This window comes from Haliotis cracherodii, unplaced genomic scaffold, assembly GCF_022045235.1.
Source record: "Haliotis cracherodii isolate W230 unplaced genomic scaffold, xgHalCrac1.p SCAF_8, whole genome shotgun sequence".
NCBI classification, from domain to species: domain Eukaryota; kingdom Metazoa; phylum Mollusca; class Gastropoda; order Lepetellida; family Haliotidae; genus Haliotis; species Haliotis cracherodii.
In genome coordinates this window covers 48,232,241-48,253,835 of record NW_027266341.1, presented here as the reverse complement: position 1 = coordinate 48,253,835, position 21,595 = coordinate 48,232,241, and the positions used below count along the sequence as shown (strand labels likewise).

Below are 21,595 nucleotides of genomic sequence, written 5' to 3'. Positions count from 1 at the left end.
AAAACATCTTACTGCTGTATACACCACAACAACATCTTAATGCTGTATACACCACTACAACACCTTACTGCTGTATACACCACTACAACACCAAACTGCTGTATACACCACTACAACACCTTACTCCTGTATACACCACTACAACATCATACTGCTGTATACACCACTACAACACCAAACTGCTGTATACACCACTAAAACACCAAACTGTTGTATACACCACGAAAACATCATATTGCTGTATACACCACTACAACATCATACTGCTGTATACACCACTACATCATACTGCTGTATACACCACTACAACACCAAACTGCTGTATACACCACTAAAACACCAAACTGTTGTATACACCACGAAAACATCATATTGCTGTATACACCACTACAACATCATACTGCTGTATACACCAATACATCATACTGCTGTATAAACCACTACAACACCAAACTGCTGTATACACCACAACATCATACTACTGTATACACCACTATAACACCTTACTGCTGTATACACCACTACAACACCTTACTCCTGTATACACCACTACAACACCTTACTGCTGTATACACCACAACATCATACTGCTGTATACACCACTATAACACCTTACTGCTGTATACACCACTACAACACCAAACTGCTGTATACACCACAACATCATACAGCGGGTATACACCACTATAACACCAAACTGCTGTATACACCACTACAACACCTTACTGCTGTATACACCACTACAACACCAAACTGCTGTATACACCACTACAACACCTTACTGCTGTATACACCACTACAACACCTTACTGCAGTATACACCACTACAACACCTTACTGCTGTATACACCACTACAACACCAAACTGCTGTATACACCACTACAACATCATACTGCTGTATACACCACTACAACACCTTACTCTTGTATACACCACTACAACATCATAGTGTTGTATACACCACTACAACATCATAGTGTTGTATACACCACTACAACACTTTACTGCTGTATACACCACTACAACATCTTACTGCTGTATAAACCACTACAACACCTTACTGCTGTATACACCACTACAACATCTTACTGCTGTATACACCACTACAACACCATACTGCTGTATACACCACTACAACATCTTACTGCTGTACACACCACTACAACACCTTACTGCTGTATACAATACTACAACATCTAATGCTGTATACACCACTACAACATCATACTGCTGTATATACCACCACAACACCTTACTGCTGTATACAACAGTAAGAGTCGTATCTGCACCCTGAGATACAAGGAGATTATAAACATCATAGTGTCCTCTTCCCAATGTCATCATTACTGGTGGTTGTTTCAAATATCCTCCCAACCTGTTTCACACTGTAGATATGTACCTCCCGTAAATGCCATCAGCCAGTCGCTGCTGTCATCATGAGTAATGGTCAGATCTGCACCCTCAGACACAAGGAGATCATAAACATCATCGTGTCCACTTTCCAATGCCATCATAACTGGTGTTTCTTTATAAGTTCCTCCCTGCCTGTTGATGTCGCATGTTTTCATTGACAAGACATGTTTCACTATAGATACGTTACCTCCCTCACATGCCAACATCAGACAGTCTCTGTTGTCATCAGCAGTAACGGTCAGATCTGCACCCTCAGACACAAGGAGATGATAAACATCATAGTTTCCTCTTTCCAATGCTATCATAATTGGTGAATTATTAAAATATCCTCCCTGCCTGTTGATGTCACATGTTTTCATTGACAAGACATGTTTCACTATAGATACGTTACCTCCCTCACATGCCAACATCAGACAGTCTGTGTTGTTTTTATCAGTAAGGGTCAGATCTGCACCCTCAGATACAAGGAGATGATAAACATCATAGTGTCCTCCTTCCGATGCCATCATAACTGGTGTTTGTTGCAACACTCCTCCCCGCCTGTTGATGTCCCATGTTTTCACTGACAAGACATGTTTCACTATAGATATGTTACCTCCCTCACATGCCAACATCAGACAGTCTGTGTTGTCATCATCAGTAAGGGTCAGATCTGCACCCTCAGATACAAGGACATGATAAACATCATAGTATTCTCTTTCCAATGCTATCATAATTGGTGTTTGTTGCAAATTTCCTCCCTGCCTGTTGATGTCACATGTTTTCATTGACAAGACATGTTTCACTATAGATATGTTACCTCCCTCACATGCCAACATCAGACAGTCTGTGTTGTCATCATCAGTAAGGGTGAGATCTGCACCCTCAGATACAAGGACATGATAAACATCATAGTATTCTCTTTCCAATGCTATCATAATTGGTGTTTGTTGCAAATTTCCTCCCTGCCTGTTGATGTCACATGTTTTCATTGACAAGACATGTTTCACTATAGATATGTTTCCTCCCTCACATGCCAACATCAGACAGTCTCTGTTGTATAGATTAGTAAGGGTCAGATCTGCACCCTCAGATACAAGGACATGATAAACATCATAGTGTTCTCTTTCCAATGCCATCATAATTGGTGTTTGTTGCAAATTTCCTCCCCGCCTGTTGATGTCACATGTTTTCATTGACAAGACATGTTTCACTATAGATATGTTTCCTCCCTCACATGCCAACATCAGACAGTCTCTGTTGTACTTATCAGTAAGGGTCATATCTGCACCCTCAGATACAAGGAGATGATAAACATCATAGTGTCCTCTTGCTGCTGCCTTCATAGCTGATGTTTGCATTAAATATCTTTCCTTCTTGTTCACATTAAACATGTTCAGCGAAATCAAAAACCTCACAGTTGACAGATTGCCATTTTCACTCGCCAAGTGCAAACAATCTGACATGTTATAGTCGGTAAGCGTTAAATCGGCTCCTTTTTGTTTCAGGAACTTCAGGATCGAAAGGTGATCTGCTTTGGCACAAAGCATTGCAGGTGTTAAACCCACAAAACTTATGGAATTTAGTAAAACAGGATGCTTTCCAACCACCTTTCTAGTCAACGCCATACTTCCTGATTCACAGGCATAATGTAAACAGGTGTTTCCTGTCCAGTCCGTCACTGAAATATCAGCACCCTTCTGGATGAGGAAGTTGAACACCTCTGACTGTCCTGACTGGGCAGCCATGATCAGAAGGGTTTTCCCGTCTATGGAAAATTCAACATCGAATTCTCCATGTAGACTCATGATTGTAACGAGGTGTTCCAGGTGTTTCAGTTTGCCGTGAGTAACACAGGCTGCCACACAGTCATATAGATCAGTTGATGTGTCACCCTGTCTTACAACAACTTCTAATGACTTAGAAAATAGAAAGTAACTCTCAGATAGGGAAGCTAAATACAAAAAGCATTCACTTGAGTCCCTATCCTTTTGTTCAACAATTTCAACAATGTTATCTTTAATCTCTGTCCATAGTAGGGCGGCAATCCTCTCATCACGGAGAACTGGATGTTTCACTGTCCAAATGAAGCATCCTTGTCGAATACCTTTCCCCAGTCTGTCCACTACTGTTTGGTGTAGTTCGGGGGTGATGTAGATCATGTTTGTGACATCTTCAATGTCTGATGACTGTATACCTTTACCAAGCCTCACTCTTTCATACATGAATTTCAGGGAGCAGTGTTCCAGCAGCAACACGATATTGAGATGTCCTACAGCACAGGCTGCAGCATCGTATATGGAAGGGTGAGAGAAAGATGCGATGTGATCCTCGACTTTACAGTAGACCCCAGTAAAGTTTGCGATCTCCTTGGCAATCCCGGTGCTTGTACAACAAGGAACTACGTCTTTCACAGCATCAAACATGACATGTCCAGCTTTCCGTGACTGCAAAGAAACAAGGTTCAGGTTTCCATCACACAGGATGAGGAGGAGGATGGCTGCTGATCTATTGCTTTCTTCCCGTACAATGGCTTCAAGGTCACCTCTCAGGTAGGTCAGAGGATTAATGAAGAAGTTTACATTGTGCATCTGGAAGACTGCATGAGTGAAAAAGAGTCTGCTGATAAGAGGGAATCCAAATATGTTGTGTTTTGAATCTGTGATGCTACAAATATCCTTTTCAGAGATATCACTTTTAGGATGTTTGCTCTTGTAGGAACGTAACATACGTTTCTTTTCTTCAACCGTGAGATGGTCTTTAGTCATATCAAGCATAGCTTCTGTTTTAAGTAGATCCACTTTGTACTGATGTAGTCTTGAACACCCCTCCTTCCAGATGTATGTCCTAGAGGTAAAAACAAGCTTCAGTCTGTAGATGGGGGTTTCTTCATTGGATTGTTCCTTACCTTTTGATTGTTTATCTTTCTTCTTCTTGGAATCCCGCTCTTTATCAGCGGCAGTTTTAGCAAGATCATCAACCAAGGCACTGAACAATTCATGTTGTTTTTCCAAATTCGAACTGAATGTGACAGAACCAAATATATCATCAAAAACAACCAGCATGTGTGATTGTCGTTTAGAAATTGTATCAACGTCAAAACGTTCAATGTTTTCCACAAACACTGTTTCATATCTCTTTTGTTCATATGCCTCACAGATCTTCAGAGCAATGCTGGTCTTCCCATCTCCAGGAGCTCCACAGATGCTGACATGGCCATGCTTCTCAAGGAGCTGTTGGGCTGTCTGGAGGGCATGTATGTCCACAAAATACTCCTTGAGCAGTTCCACCTTTTGGCAGTAACGTTCTGTGGGAAAAGGGGAAACATTGATTGTGTGAATGTTAACTTGGTCTACATATAATCAAATCTGGACCTGCGGTAGAAAGCATCATTCCAGTCAGAATAGACAACACAAAAGCAAGGCAGAGTTTAAATCAAGCCACACATTTTTACCACTTGGATCTGATTCAGGCTTTTCATACAATTATCACAAAAAATTTAAACCTTGTGCTGAGTTTTTTCTTTGCCTGCCTGGTATTCACCATTAAGGGGATAAAACAAGGATTGGTCAGTTTGGAGTTAGTATCGGTGGACATCCGTATTGAACTGTGGCATGGTGTCTCAGTGGCCCAGCACTATAAAGCCACAATATGCCCAGACTAGTACAAGCAGCCATACAGACACATGAATGCCCATCGCTATGCATGTGTAGTAATCTTCAACATGACTTTAAGCCCAATTTCACTGTCATTCTGAGACAGTGCTGCTTACCAGGTACAATCAAAGTGAGCTGTATAATAATGGTCCATAAAAAAAACAAATAGCATTTTATACACTAAGTTTCAGCTTTGTCTATGCTGAGATAATAAAACATATTGTATGTTCAATCTAAAGATGAATCACAATCTTAATCTCATTGCCAATGATTAAATGTGCATCCCATTTCACGTGATACATATCCTACCAAAAAGTCGACTTTCCCAGCATTTGCATTTTTGAGATGATCATGCTTAAATATGTTTCTCAATTAAGAAAAATATTTTTGTTCTACAGAAAAAAACGATATGGTCCAACACATCATCCTACACACATGAATCTGAGAAGAAACATTCAGTCAGTGAAACCACAGGTACAGAAGCTCACCTTTATTCAGTGATGTAGCATTTAATGGGTGAAGATGTGCCGAACGACTTATTTTGCACAAAAGACATAATTCCAAATAAATGGTTAGTTTTATTAATGAATAATTTAAGTTATTAAGTGATATGTTTTCTTAATGACTCTATATCCTGTTTATAAGCTTGCAAAAGAATGATGACTACAAAGTCATATTTCTCTGACAGTATCTATGAAAGTCATTGAATATCAATTCTTCTCTCTTTCTATCATAACCTATAGTCTCTGGGTGATGACACATCTGCAGGATTACAGCTACTGTTTACACATCTCAATTCGGTTGACGTCAGTTGCTGCATGAATCCCTGAGAGATGATTTGCTAGAAACGTTTGGAAGCAGGTTTTCTCATTGGAGATATCTGATCACTGATCACTGCCATGCTATCTGTCCAATAATATACAAATGATATACTCTTAAAAAACAGAAACGCAAAGCCAGATTTGTGTGAGGTAGGGAAATATATTTATGCGAGGAACTGTACAAAGCTTTGAGCCAAAATGTTGTGGAGAGAACACTTGGTGATTGTAGTCATCTCAGTTATCAGTACATAGGAAAAGTCCAAGGTGAAGGTCAGCTACCATCAATAACGTGTATGTCCCCCGTTGGAATCAATAGTGGTATGACATCTCTGGCCCATGGAAAAGACGAGTAGGCAAATCACATCCTGGGGAATTGTCCAACTGCTGCAACGTCTGGGGTTATGGTTGACATCAGCGTAGCTGTCTATCCAATCCAATTCATCCCACAGGTGCTCCATCTATAACGCTACCCTCACCAAACCTGTCCACTTCCTGTACACAGTTTCCGGCGTAACGTTCTCCCCGATGTCTGTAGGCCCGTGCTCTTCCATTCCCTCGACGGAGGAGAAATCTTGATTCATCTCTGAACCAGACATCTATCCATCGCAGTTGAGGCCACACCCTGTGTCGAGGACACCAATGCAGTCGTTGTTGACGATGCTGTCGACTCAGTATGACCCGTCGAACAGGACATTTTGCTCATAGACCTGCGGATCTGAAACGGTTTCATACAATCTGGTCAGAGATTCTGCCCAGTCCGGGTATTTGGGATGAGGTTGACGTGGCTGTGGTCATCTTTTCAGATAGGTGGCGCAGTTGGATGTTGCAATCTTGGGCGGGGGTGGTTACTCTTGGTCATGCCGGTCTTGGCTGATCTATGTGTTGACCCATGCTGTTGAAACTGATCCCATCGCCTTGTGATGGTGCTGGGCGGTACATTGAAAACCTTGGCTACAGCTGATCGGGATTCCTCTTCCTGCAAGCGGCCTATGACGTTGTTTCTTTGCACTTCTGTTAATCTTGGCATGTTGTTAACTGTCAGTGTTCGATTGACACAGATGCCAGGCAATCAAAAACCCTTCACTTTAATACCGTTCACCGTTCATAGTGTTGTTAATGCACTGGGTGCTTTTTCAGAATCATAAGTGTTTCCCATATAATGGTTTGCTGTCCTTGTTGTGATCATTTTGATTCGTAACATTTGTCACTGACACTATAACACTTTAAACCTCTTCACTCTGCACCTCTTAGTTTTGCTTTTGTGGCCAAAAATATCCGTTTTGCTTTTCTTTTTTTGAAGAGCATATTTAGAGCTCTATCTCTTAAGAGTCATGGTACTAGTGCGAACAGTGAGCATCGCTGCGGTTAGTTCCATTCTCATCTTTCCGAGCAGTTTACTGACTTTAAAAGTCCAGGGCCTAGATTTTCGAAACGATCTTAGCTAAGATGAATCTTAACAACTTACATTCAAAGATAAGATATCTTAAGGTTAGGACAAGATAGATTTTCGAAACTCTCGTAAACCTGTCACAGATCGTTTAGAGCTACGATATCTATCGTAACTCTGACAGAGAACTCATTTGTGTTAGAGATCGAAAAAGTGGTTGTTTCCCAATGACGTCATGGGGATTTCCCAGCTGCTGACAATAACAACAACATAGATAAATGACACGGAATTCATGATCACATTGTCAGGTCACATTGTTTAACATGCACATATTTGAGTGAAATTCTGTACAATCCTACATATGTCCTACATTTAGACGTGTTGTTCTTATGATAAAAGATGCCATGACTAACCGAACACAAAAAGCATTCGTGGGCCAAAAAATGTTATAATCAATTAGTATAGTGTTACCACACTTTACCTATTAGATTGGAAATAATGTGCCAAAAGATACTTCACTATTTTCCCTTCAAATGGTCCTCTCGTGACCGCGCACAACTTTATGGTATAAACACATCGCGTACAAAGTCAAGGATGAAAGTAAGGGACGTTATTCTAAATGACAATGACGAGACCTTTGATCGAACTGCATATGCGTTCAGCATTTAACATACGTGTTAAGTGATGTATACTATATATATGTTTGTGTTTATGTCAAAAGTCAAGTTTATATTAGTGTAAACACCACCATTATACGTGGAAACACTCAAAACAAAAATTGTTCAGGAAGCAGCGCATCCCCAGGCAATTTTTTTATAATAATCTAAGTTTGTTTTGTTATTTATGTAGCCAATATATTTCACGAATTAACAAAGCTATAAGTATTTAGATGATGAAATTATTTTTTATCAATCTAGATCCATAATTCTTTTCTAAATATAAAAGTGACACTAATTTTCATTCGCAAAGAGAGATAATTTCGGAATTGTCAAGTTATGTTGTCTCATGGAACACGCCACAAGTTAACGTAAACATACATATAATGTAGTCATTTTCTATCCTTTTAAATTAAGTAGAGCTAATAAACTGATTTGTCTGATTTCATTTAAATCTGACTAAGGAGCGAACTACTTTGTAATGTGTCAAATCTATTCCAGGACGTAGTTCAATAATGTTTGGCTTGTCGAACAGAATTGCTGAGAATCATTTACTAATATTTGTCCGTTGAACCTATAAGTTACAACGATTTTATTGTCTCAAGTATATCTATATTTTTTTCAAACATAAAACGGGAAGATGTAGACTTGACTATTAAAAAGACGCAAATGTTTCAAAACCGGTTTATTGAATGCTAAAGCGCTCGGTTCAAAATTATAATAAAGAGGTATCTATTCTACAGTGGGACTACATCAAATTTCAAAACACAGTAGGTTTATCTCCTAATTGATCAGTAAATTTCATTCAATAAACTTTTTTTCTGCGAACATATATTGGAAAGTGAAATTTGGACACTGTGCAGTCTATGCTACATTTTGACATAACCCAAACGAGCATGGGGACGATTTTTTTATTTAATTTGTCAATACGAAAATCTATGCTTAACTTTTGCTATCAAAATTTCAGTTAATTGTTATATTTAATGGAATACATGCCGTTAATCACCTGTTTGTAAAGAATGCAATTGTTCAACAGACAGTTTGTTAATCACTTTGTATCAAATATTTGTCTTTCAAGAGGACATAGATAACATAGGTATTGAATTTAAAACGAAATACATAATTACAATTACTTTTGCAAGAAAAATATTAAATATTGTATACAAATATTTGATCACATGTATTTCCTTGTTAAGTCAATAAATACTACACTGTATAGTCAAAATTAAATTATTAAAACCACCCGTCCCACACGATTTTAGATGTAAAAACTTATGCGAAACCTTTATGGGTTTTTTATACATATGTATATTGATATAATTTTATAAAATGCTAAATAAAATAAAGAATAAAGCATTTACACAAATGCGATCCAGAATAGAAAACAGCGGAACTCTGCGCTTTATGAAAACTGTAACATTGAGCAAGGTGTCCCGGGCGAATACAAAGGGAAACCACTCTCAACGAGAGTTTGAACTAAGATTAGCTCCCCCTGAGTTATCAATCAGGTCACGGTCATTACTGTAGCCTGCCGACACCTTCCGTTTTTATCCTTCCCAAATTATCGAAAAGGTATGCTGTTTCACCCTTTTTCAGCATAGACTCGGATAGAAATATATTGTAAGCTATCGACTCCACAGTTATGTGCGATTAAGAACATTTTTGGCGTGAAATCCTTGATGCGTTCTTTGTGTTTTCGAAGCGTCAATTTGAATCACTCAGTTTTACAAAATGAAATGTCAATGTTTGAACGTAAAGCAGACTAATAGTTTGTCAAAATATCTATGGAACAGTATGCCGCCATCTTGGATGAAGATAAAATAAACTTACGACAGGTATAGGGCTATCTTAGCTTTACGACAAACTTAAGATATCTTAGGGCTACGATAGTTTCGAAAATATGCTACGAAAGCCTACGATTTCCTTACGATAACTTTACGATAATCTTAGGGCTACGATCGTTTTGAAAATCTAGGCACAGTTTTCACCCTTGCCGAACTTGGCTTTCAGTTGCAGGTTCATCTTGTTCAAGATTTAAACTTTTCAATTCCTCTGATTGCTCTCCTTTTGAAATTGTGGCCATGACTGAGTAAATGTTGCTGATCCATTTTGTTAAATGGAAGCCACCTTACTGGCATGGTTCACCCACATTCTTTACAAGATGTCTCCCTCATCTGTAGGCCCAGACTTGAAACAATCGTCCACATAAAAGCTCTTTCTTATCACTACTATTGACTTCTCTGAAAAGTCATCTTTATAATGATTTGCCGCTTTCAAGCAGCTTTGTGATGATATTGAGCCATACAAATGTGCCACCATTCCATAAGATGTTGGGAATAGATGTACATTGCCTTCCGGACACAGGTAGTATCTGAAGAAATCAGTGTCATCTTTTGCTACTCCCACCTGGTGGAACATGGCTTCATTATCTGCCATCATGGCTGTATGTCCCTGTCTGAAACGCAGAAGGACGCCTGTGAGATCATTTGTTAAATCTGGTCTCTGCAGCAGCTGACTGTTTTGGGATATACCTTCATATGCTGCCGAGCAGCCAAACACAACCCGCAATGTATCAAGTTCCCGAGGGTGGTACACACCATGGTGTGGCAAGACCGATAGTACCCATCACCTCATCTGCAGGTATATTCTAAGCATTGCCCTAGTCAACAGGTTTAGACACGGATCTTCATATTCTTCCAATAACTTAGGATCTCTCTTCAGTTTCACCTGCAGTTATTCTAGTTTCTTTAGGACTTGGGTCTGGTTGTCTGGAAGCTTCACCTCTGCTTTCTTGAATGGCAGTTTTATGCTGAAATGACCATTCTCCAATGTAATGGAACTGTTCAAGTTTTGAATGAATATCCTATCCTCCTCTGAATTCTCTTTCCTGTCGTGAATAGATCTTTCTGGGAAATGAAGATGGATTGATTGTTTCACAAGTCTTTCCAGCTCGTTCAGTTCATCTACGGCTACTACTTCGGTCCTGTTCAAAAAGGTTTGTCGCCCAACTCCACTTGACCAGTCTTCCACACTATCCATCCGAGCCTAGTTGGTGTCGCATGTGGACTTCCACTTGACCAGTCTTCCACACTATCCATCCGAGCCTAGTTGGTGTCGCATGTGGACTTCCACTTGACCAGTCTTCCACACTATCCATCCAAGCCTGGTTGGTGTCACATGTGGACTTCCACTTGACCAGTCTTCCACACTATCCATCCCAGCCTGGTTGGTGTCGCATGTGGTCTTCCACTTGACCAGCCTTCCACACTATCCATACGAGCCTAGTTGGTGTCGCATGTGGTCTTCCACTTGACCAGCCTTCCACACTATCCATACGAGCCTGGTTGGTGTCGCATGTGGTCTTCCACTTGACCAGCCTTCCACACTATCCATCCAAGCCTGGTTGGTGTCACATGTGGTCTTCCACTTGACCAGTCTTCCACACTATCCATCCGAGCCTGGTTGGTGTCGCATGTGGTCTTCCACTTGACCAGCCTTCCACACTATCCATCCAAGCCTGGTTGGTGTCACATGTGGTCTTCCACTTGACCAGTCTTCCACACTATCCATCCGAGCCTGGTTGGTGTTGCATGTGGTCTTCCACTTGACCAGTCTTCCACACTATCCATCCAAGCCTGGTTGGTGTTGCATGTGGACTTCCACTTGACCAGTCTTAGTCTTCCACACTATCCATCCAAGCCTGGTTGGTGTTGCATGTGGACTTCCACTTGACCAGTCTTCCACACTATCCATCCCAGCCTGGTTGGTGTTGCATGTGGACTTCCACTTGACCAGTCTTCCACACTATCCATCCCAGCCTGGTTGGTGTTGCATGTGGACTTCCACTTGACCAGTCTTCCACACTATCCATCCCAGCCTGGTTGGTGTCGCATGTGGACTTCCACTTGACCAGTCCTCAAATCAATCGTCCTGCATGCATGTCCCCAATCAACAAGTAAATATCTGCTGAAGCTTGTGGCATCCGAACGTCATGAAGATGCGGCCAATGACAAATGACTGCATGCATTGGGATATTACACCGCGAGACAGTGATCTTGTCCTTTGTGTAGACCCTGGATGGTTCAATTACATTCTGTGCATCAATATCACGCACTTCTTTTCACACTGATTTAAAGTTGAAGTGAGTTGAAATGGGGATTAACTTTGTGTTCAAGATTCTTGCACTTACATAGCAATGTGCATGCATGTGTGTGTGTCACTGCTTGTTCTAGTCCAGACAAATGCCGATTTTATAGTGCATGCCCACTGAGATACCATGCCGCAGTTTAAAAGCAATACCCCACTCAGACACAGTATACTGGCACCGGGTGGACCAGTCCTTGTTTTAGCCCCTTAATGACGAGCACCAGACAGAAGAGCAACAAGTACCATCTTTTAGCATCTTTTGGTGTGACGAGGCCAGGGATTGAACCCCCGACCTTCCACTCTCCAGGCGGACACTTTTCCAGTAGACCACTGTCAGGATCTTTAAACTTTTTGTAATATTTGAATTTTTAAATGTTAAATATACTTCATACAAAAAAACATGCAAACCAATTACACCTACTTATAATAACATAAGAAGTCAAGCAGTATCAGACGAGAAGATCTCTAAAAGTATTCTAAAAGGGCAAGGATCCGTCTACTGCAAAGGTCATAGTTGGGGTCATCGGGCGTCACAGGGTCATGTACCCTTTTAAGTCCTCCGTCAATAGAAAGTTACCCATCTTTGAAGTACTGTGGGACTTAGCCCTTGACTCAACAGCTGAAGTAATTGGCAAAAACGTTTGTCTGCCATTCGTGGACAATTTGGTCCTGCTTGAACTTTTACTATTCATTTCCTACATCAAATTGTGCATGAAACTTAGCCTGAGCCACCCTATCAACTGCTTCTCCCAAAGTTGCTGGAACCATTTCCTTTTTTTTAGTTTGCTTTCCATGAACAGTATTCCAGATATAGCATGGCTTAGTGTAGGAGGAAATCCCACAGTGAGGCAGGTCTCAGACATTTACCACTGACGCCAACAAGCACGGGTCCCATGTGCTTCCAAATGAATGCAGATAATTTGATGAAACATGATGGCATGCTAGAGTGCGGTGGAATCTAGGATATGGTTTCCAATTTTGAACCTACTTTTGATTTTTATTGCCCATGAGAGCGTCTTCACTTGCATGACACTATTTTCATGATAATGAAGTAACCTATTATGACTACGATTGACAGTCATATTGAAAAATATCACATCAGGATTCTGTGATCAAAATTCAGTTCAGTGGGATCAGTTGGCAAAGTTTCAGTTCATAGGTATTGTCGTTTCTGGGATGTAAAAAATACAGTAATACTTGAAAATTGGGAATGTAAAAGTGAAAGGTCATAAGTGGGTCAAAAATATAAATTTGTCAAAAAATGCATGTAACTCCAAAAGATACATACTTGCTGCATATCAAATTTCATAATGATACAAGCAGAAATGCTGAAATAACACCAAGGACATTTTCAAGATGGCCACCTTGGGGGCCATGTTTCATAAAATCAGATTGAAATCATATGAGCATATTTTAGAGATAACATAGCTAGGATCATTCATACAAGTTTCCCATTTTATTCTTGGACAATTTGTTTGATACATTTCCAAGCCCTCTCCCAAATAACAATTGGTTGCTCCTGTAGCATGTTTGAATCATGCTAAATTATCCTCTCTTATTTCATATAATAATAGTTGTCCTCTGCATCAGTTTATCAGCATGTGCATGCCGGGTGGCATCTCACCTTGTGACAGACATCCTCTAGCTCCTTGTTCCCCCACGGAGACGGAGGCATTGGTAGAATTGGTCAAGTCCACATGAGACAATGGACCACCTGCAACTAAGAAAACCTCTGGTCTCATTATTGTCAGATACATACAAGCAACAAAACCCTTCCACAATCAGGAGACATCTCTTACATGGAAAGTTTTAAAAAGGTAGGGCTGGGACGAGTCCATATTTACTACCCGGTGTAACCATAGAGTTCTAGATATTTTTTGTCATTAAACAATATATAATGTGACTAACCATGGATCCAGGTAGTCCTGTGGGTACCCGGATCATACTCATTACCCACCCGAGTAACCCGAAAGGGCATACTTATGGTGTGTTTCTTTTTATGTTTTACATATATCATTCCACATGTCATGCATATGACTTCCTGTAATTTGTTGGATATCAGACAATCTGATACCGATCCTACTCCTTCTGTTCTAGCTGTATGCATGACTGTACAGGTTTGAAATGCTCACTGTAGTTGTGCTGTATTGCAGATGTGGCAGTAGGTTGTCTCCCTTGTTCAGTTCTCCTCAGTAAATCAGCTGCTTCCTCTGTGAGGCGTCTGGTAATCTGATGGCCCCCTGAGTCCGGATTTCCTTCCATTTCTCACTGTTCTGAAAGAAGACCATAGTTACTACCATCGATACTTATGACTCGGGACATTGATCAAGCAACACCAAATTCCCCAAAGCACAATAAAACGTTTTCAACTGTTATCATTTACCAAGTCTCAGGATTCTACACATAAACGTACAAGAGTAACTGGCAATGAATGATACAACGTACAATCTTTCACAATAACCTCAATGATGACCTTGGCCTTTGACAGACTGTTGGAGAACCTTGATAGATAAATTGTCAGAGTAGGATCTCATCCTAAAGAAGATGTATGTAGAAGTTTAATGATAACTGCATTTATACTTTTTGAGAAAGAGCATCCACAATGTTGTTTCAGTGAGATTTTCGCATACCCTTGACCTCTGATTCCCAAGGTCAACGTGGGATAAGTTAATTGTAGGCAATCCTTCAATACTAATACTCAGGGGTTTTCCAGCCAAGCGGTAGTCACGTCAGAATAGTATATATTTTTATGGACCTACATGTAATATCATTCATTTATTAAATCTATCACATTTCACAATGTCTGAATTTCATTTCAATTGATCATTTTTATCGATAAATTAAAACATTATTCACTATTTCCCGCGATGTTATTGAAAATAAAATTCTCGTACACACATTTCGACAACGGGTCCACATCGAACACGTCAGAGAGCAAAATAAAGACGTTTTAAACAAATCTTTAAATATATTGTACAAAGTAATATATCAAATCAACAAAAATATATATAAAAGTAATGAAACTTACATCTAAGTTATTATTTCCATCTTTTCGTGCGGTCGTGTGTAATTTAAGTCAAATGACATCTCCGCTTTCGTCGCCTTGAATTCTCGGCTCGGACACGATGTTTAATGCAAAAATATATGCATGAAAAATCTTTGTCACAGCTCGTAACCTAGCACGATAAATTCACGAAGTTCCATATTTTTTATATATATCGTGATTTCCTGCTTAAAACGTTTAGAATAACACGATTTAACAAAAATCTTTCGCCAACTTCTGAAATTTATCAAACACGAGCTTAGTATCACAGCTGTAATTTTATTGGCTGCCTGATGTCACGTGCTCAAAATTGACCAATCACGAAACTTGTAGCAGAATTCGGCAAGAAAGCGTCATTAGAAACCAATTTTAATCCAATGAAATCGCTTGTTTTACCTACGAAAAAAAATAGGCGATGTAACGAAAGCGCGAATACGAAATTTCTCTCAGCTAATTTATTGTACCATTTTACCAGTAGTTAGACATGTAGACAGTGATAATAATTTCCAACATTTACTTGCCTCCGGACAAGTTAAAGAAAGTGTTTTTCTTGCCCGACCTCGTATTTCTACTTGCCCCGGGAGTCGGGAAATGGCAAATTTCCACCCCTGTAATACTCTTTACAAGTGAACGAATAATACAAAGTTAGAACACAGTTGTAATACAGATCCATGATGAGGCTAGAACTTGGTTGTAACACACATCTAGCCTGGTTGAAAATACAGGGCATTGATCTAGACCAGGAAGTGGTTTATCTTTTCTGGCTTTAGAGTTTATACTTAAAAATTACGGTAGGCCCAGCATTACGAACGTCCTGCTCCCGTGTTTTCCAACCAGTCTGTTAAACGTGAAATGTCACGGACGTGCATATAGCAGCAGTTACAGCATCCCCCTCAGCGGTTTTTGTTTTACATCCGAGTTCGAACTACTTTTGGAATCTGAGACACTCCTAAACAAGTCATGGCACTGTTTTACACCCATCGTGTTCTAACCTTGTCATGACACCGTGTTACAAGCACCACATACATATAAAACGCTCACATTTCGTCAGTTGAACATGCTGAAGGGGCTGTGTGAGGCTTGTCTCATCGACTTGCATCAGGAATTTAGGTGTAGGAAATATCAACTTTCGTTCTCGCCTTGGCAAGGGATGTAAGTATATAATATACGCCATTAGTGGTATGCACATTATGTAATTCTACCATCAGTGAGGATTACCTCCCATGCTTTGTCTCATGGCAAGCTTGCATTCGTCACCACTCGCCCCTTTCCGTAACCTGCTTGTCCCGGAATAACACGAGTTGGTCACGAATGGGCAAGCTTGGTCTCATGGCAAGCTCCTCACAGCGATAGTACGTTCCCGTAGCTCTCTATACTGGAGTGTAACGAAGGTGTCACGCGCAGGGAAGGAGCTTGGTCTCATAGCAAGCTCCTTCCCAGCGCGTGACACCTTCGTTACACTCTCAGTATAGAGAGCTCCGCGAACGAGATATCGCTGTGAGGAGCTTGGTCTCATGGCGCTTCAACAAACATAGATACCCAGCTAGCACACCTACATCGGGCCGACGTTGGCTTTACATCGGCAACCGCCGGCAATATCGGCATCGGCAAACTGCAGCGGTCCGCTGTCGGGCCAATGCTGTTGATTGGCACTGACATTGAACCTGATATATAATTTGATTTTGTTATGATAACATAAAAGAAATAACACATTTGTCGATTACAATGTGACAAACCTTAGATCAAATATAATTACGAACAATACAATAATTCTATTCGAACTCAAAATATTAACTTTATTTTTAATTTTTAAATGAAATAGATCAAGCACATTCACTGACCATTTTTGGCTGCACAGATACAACAGAAAGAGAATATACAGACGGGATTCGTCACATCTTTCAATTCATTCAGCAAAATACAAGATGTTGGCAAAAGTTTGGAATATCGCGATCCGTTATGTTCCGTTGGTCCAACGTTTTCACAACATGCTTCAAGGGAAGCTACTCTTGTAATAGAGGGCGCTGTTACTCACGCGCGTCTTTTCAAGCAGACGACGAAAGGATGATGCGTGGAGGACTGAGGGAAAACCTATTTTGCGGTAAGTGTTTACTTCATTTCTGTATTTACGAGGGGTTAATTTCATTTTCAAACCTTACAAACAGTGTTCATTCAAAAGTGTCAACGTGAGTAGAGAAATCTAGGCATGTGTGTTTTGAAAGTTCGAGAAACACTGTCTACGTCAGTGACAAAATCCGTGGAATATGTCGTGACACTGCATCCTCACTAGATTCTCTATTTATATTTTTTAAACACCATATACATATTTCTAGCAAAACGCGGGGACAAGGGCAAATACAAAACATGACAAGATATGTTTTATTTCCATGTAGATTCAGCGATGTTCAACCAACGAGTCGCAATCTTGGAGTGAGAGATATTACAGCGGCAAGCAAATGAATAGCCAAACAATTACTTACATTAGTATTTTTGAATGAACATTGCTTTATTTGTCATTGTCACAGGCGTATTTGTTAAGTGTGGGGATGGATGAGGTTAGGAAATTGATTACAAACTCGAATTTACAAATCAATGTTGTGATTGCTGTCAGCGCAAAAAGCAGTGAACATGAAATTCATAACGAGGCTTTCGGAAACTTTCAGCATTGCGATCCAGCTAATGTTCCTACTGATCGACGAACGGAGCTACACTGCGGAGTTCGATTTTCGATCACCCAAAAGTTGAAATGAAAAAAGAGTAAAATTGATGTGTTTTAATGTCATAATTACTTGCGAATTTTGAACATTTTCTGGATAATGGGCGAAATGAAAGGACAGCTCTTTTTGTAAACGATCAATGCGTATTACAGGTGTGGGCAATTTTATCAAGATCTACTTGGATACCTCACATAGACATAGACCTATATATTGATCAGAAATCTTATACCGATGTATGGTATCTGTATCGATCGATTAAGGTTTTGAGATATGGCTAATTCAGAATGGATTTTATTTTTTTATTTATTAATCTTTTTTTTTGGGGGGGGGGGTGTGGGGGGTGGGGGTGGTAGTATTATCTACTTAAGTAATTTATGATGTACATTTGTGATGAAATACTGAATTATAAATTTATTAAATGTACTATTTCAAAGGTATGATGCTAAATATATATTACAAGACAATTTAGAATGTCATTTATTTAATCAAAATTCAAAGGCAACTATGCTTGTCGTATGGGATGAGGCGACTAATGGGATCGGGAGGTGAGGCTCTCTGACTTGGTTGATGCATGTCATCGATCCCAATTGCATGGATTGATGCTCATGATGATAATCACTGGATTGTCTGGTCCAGACTCAATTATTTACAGACCGCCGTCATATAGCTGGAATATTGCTGAGTGAGGCGTTAAACAACAAACCAAACCAACTGATACATGTTTCTGCTTGAAATATTTATAAGCATATATTTAATATCATGTTTGCCCTATTAAGGGCCCCTGACACTTACTATGGTAATCTTCCAAATGAAATTTCATGCTGACTTACTTTTGATGGACATACAAGAGAGAATGCACACCTAAAACTGTTCTCCAGCAAGATTGGAGGAGGGGGGTTATCATGTGGTTATTGGGGATGTTTATTGGGCTAAATTAATAGGGTGATATGTCAGTCATAAAATCATTTTTAATTGACATAAGAAACAGATTAGGGATCTACCATGCAATATTGTGAGGGGTTATGTTATTTGCGTATATAATTACACATAATTCAATTTACTTATTTACACATATTATAAACTCATCAATTTACTTACTGGGATTCCGATAATTCTAGGGTGGGGCCTTCTGCTTTTAGCCCCTAAATTTGGAAAAAGGCTCACATTTTCAAATACAATGGGACATTTTAACATTGTGCTGTATGGGCAAGTGCATGTGTACCTAGGGAATATATGAAATTGTCACATAAAGGGCCCATGGCAGAAAATTCCTTGAGTGAACCCTGTATTTATTAACAGGTGTCAATACTTAAAATAATATATACACACATATGTAAGGTGGTGCATGTGAACAGGGTATTTCTTATTCTATTATTCCATTACGTTATCAATAGCTTGTTTTGACACACTTGTGAAGTCCATTACTCGTAATTGTGACTTATATCATGCTTTTTTTGCTATCATTTGTAAACAGAAGCTGAGGAGGAAGCCTGCAGCTGGGCTCTTACAAGCCACTGACAAGTACATGGTGACCTGTGTAAAAGAATGGCTTCGAGTTCCAGGAGCAAGGCTTAGAAATGGCATAAGGAAAACGCGTACTGAAAAACAGATGTGTAGATTGAGAATCTGCAAACAAAAGTGCTGAATTGCAACGGAACAAAGAAATCCAAAAAGCTGGTGTTGACAACATATTTTTCACAGGGTTATGACCCTTGTTTTTGAACTTGGAACATATACTGCCAGCTTCTCTTGGACACTACTGAAGTTAATAAATGAAACTTTCCGTGCTTATCTAAGGTACAAACTCCAGAAGATGGTTATAAGAACTTATTTTGTATGGAGTTATGGCCTTTGCTTCATGTTTTTTTAACTTGATGAAATAGGAGGGAAAAGTTTGTCTCGCAAACGAATTTGAAGCCACATAAATGAAATTTTGCAGGCCAATATGAGGGGTATATGTTTAGACTGTGTTTTAAAACCGGTTTTGAGAATATATGTTTCACATCTGCCTTGTTGCAGGTAGTAACACTGTTTTCTTGTAAATAATAATTAATTAATAATAAAGTTTATTATTCTATTTTGCTGTTTGTGTTTATTTATAAGTATTAACTACACATGTATTAGGGTACATAAAAAATAGTACTGTAACTAGTGTAATCATTTCGATTGTTTTGTATAGCTAGAAGTATATATATTACTTACATTTGGTTTTCAAAGTATTAACTATGATAAAAAAATATTATCTTTTTAAAAATTCAGTATTGTTAGTTTTACCTTTTATCTTTGTAACTTTAACATCACAGCTAGGTTGCAGCTTTTAGAAATGTTTAGTTTTATGTACCCTAACACTACAATTGGAAAAGTTCTATTGTGGCATCATTTACATGAAATATTAAGATGAGATGTTGTCAGTTATGACTTCTGATGACATCGGCCTATTTAAAACAATGGCAGATGCTGCGCTGATAATTGTTGTCGACATTGGGCCGATGTCCATCCGATGCTGATTCCATAACAGTTGCCTATTTCTGTCCGAAGGCTGGCCAGATAACTATTTACGACGTTGTGCCGATGTCGATCCGATGAGCAAAACTTCATCGGCCCGACAATGTTTGCCGTCGCTGAGCCAATGCTGGGCCGGTGCATTGCCGATGCAGGGCCGATGATGTTTGCCGGCGTTGGGCCGATGTCGATCCGATGAGCAAAACTTCATCGGCCCGACTTTGTTTGCCGACGCTGGGCCGATGCTGGGCCGGTGCAGTGCCGATGCAGTTTGCCGACGTTGGGCCGATGTCGATCCGATGAGCAAAACTTCATCGGCCCGATGCAGTTTGCCGACGTTGGGCCGATGGTGTAGCCGACGTTGGGCCGATGCAGGGCCGATGATGGCATGCTACCTGGGTAGTGATTAAGTAAACTCCTTAGTCCTTACTGGCGTGGTGGCAGCGACAAAGGGCCCATACGTCGCCACTCTTGGTGCTTATTTCTCCGTCACATACCCCTGCGCACCTGAGGACATATTAATTTTGTCAGTCGAATCACCGGAATAATAGGGTGAATCACTGCAATAAAATATCGCAATAGCAACAACACACAGATTCTCAAAGCAAGTGGTGTCTCACTTGACAGGAAACTGGACGTCCTTTGAGAATTGGCGCCAGAATCTATACCGAACAGCAAAAGGAATGCAAGCTCATATTTTGTTAATAATGACTGTATACACACCATTTTGTCTGAATACATTGGAAAATGCCGAAATGACGTATCAACTTGCGTCATGCAATGTGGCGTCCATTACACACATACACACAGACACAACCAACCAAAACCATGAATTGTGCATGTGCTGGCATAAACCGGGGTAAAAGCGCGAGCAAATATATTTTTTATAAAGGTGAGTATCAAGGTTTAGTAGTATTCAAACGAGAAGGTCTAAAGTTAACGTCAACGATGCCTAGACTCCCCTCTGTGCAGAGAGGAATGGCTCCCTGGAATGTTGTAGGCCGGTAACTCAGTAACAGTTCTAGCCAGACAGTTTGGATGTCAACACACCACTACCACAAGACTTGCACAACGTCAGCAGTTAAGGGTCCGTTACTGACCGACCACGTTCTGACGACCCAGAGTTAGAACACCTGCACAATATGGCGTTCCCAGTCCTCAAGCTGCAACAAGAACAGCAGCTGTAGTTCAGGAGCCACGGGGCTGTCAACGTCCGTATGTCGGACCAAATTTGACACTGCAACTTCAACAACGTTTACAATGGGTCCGGCAAC

General features: G+C 40.0%; 1 pseudogene; it reads right to left on the bottom strand.

The window, feature by feature from the left end:
• Positions 1 to 1,132: 1,132 nt before the first annotated feature.
• Positions 1,133 to 14,321, bottom strand: LOC139451028 (serine/threonine-protein phosphatase 6 regulatory ankyrin repeat subunit B-like; annotated as a pseudogene).
• Positions 14,322 to 21,595: the final 7,274 nt, after the last annotated feature.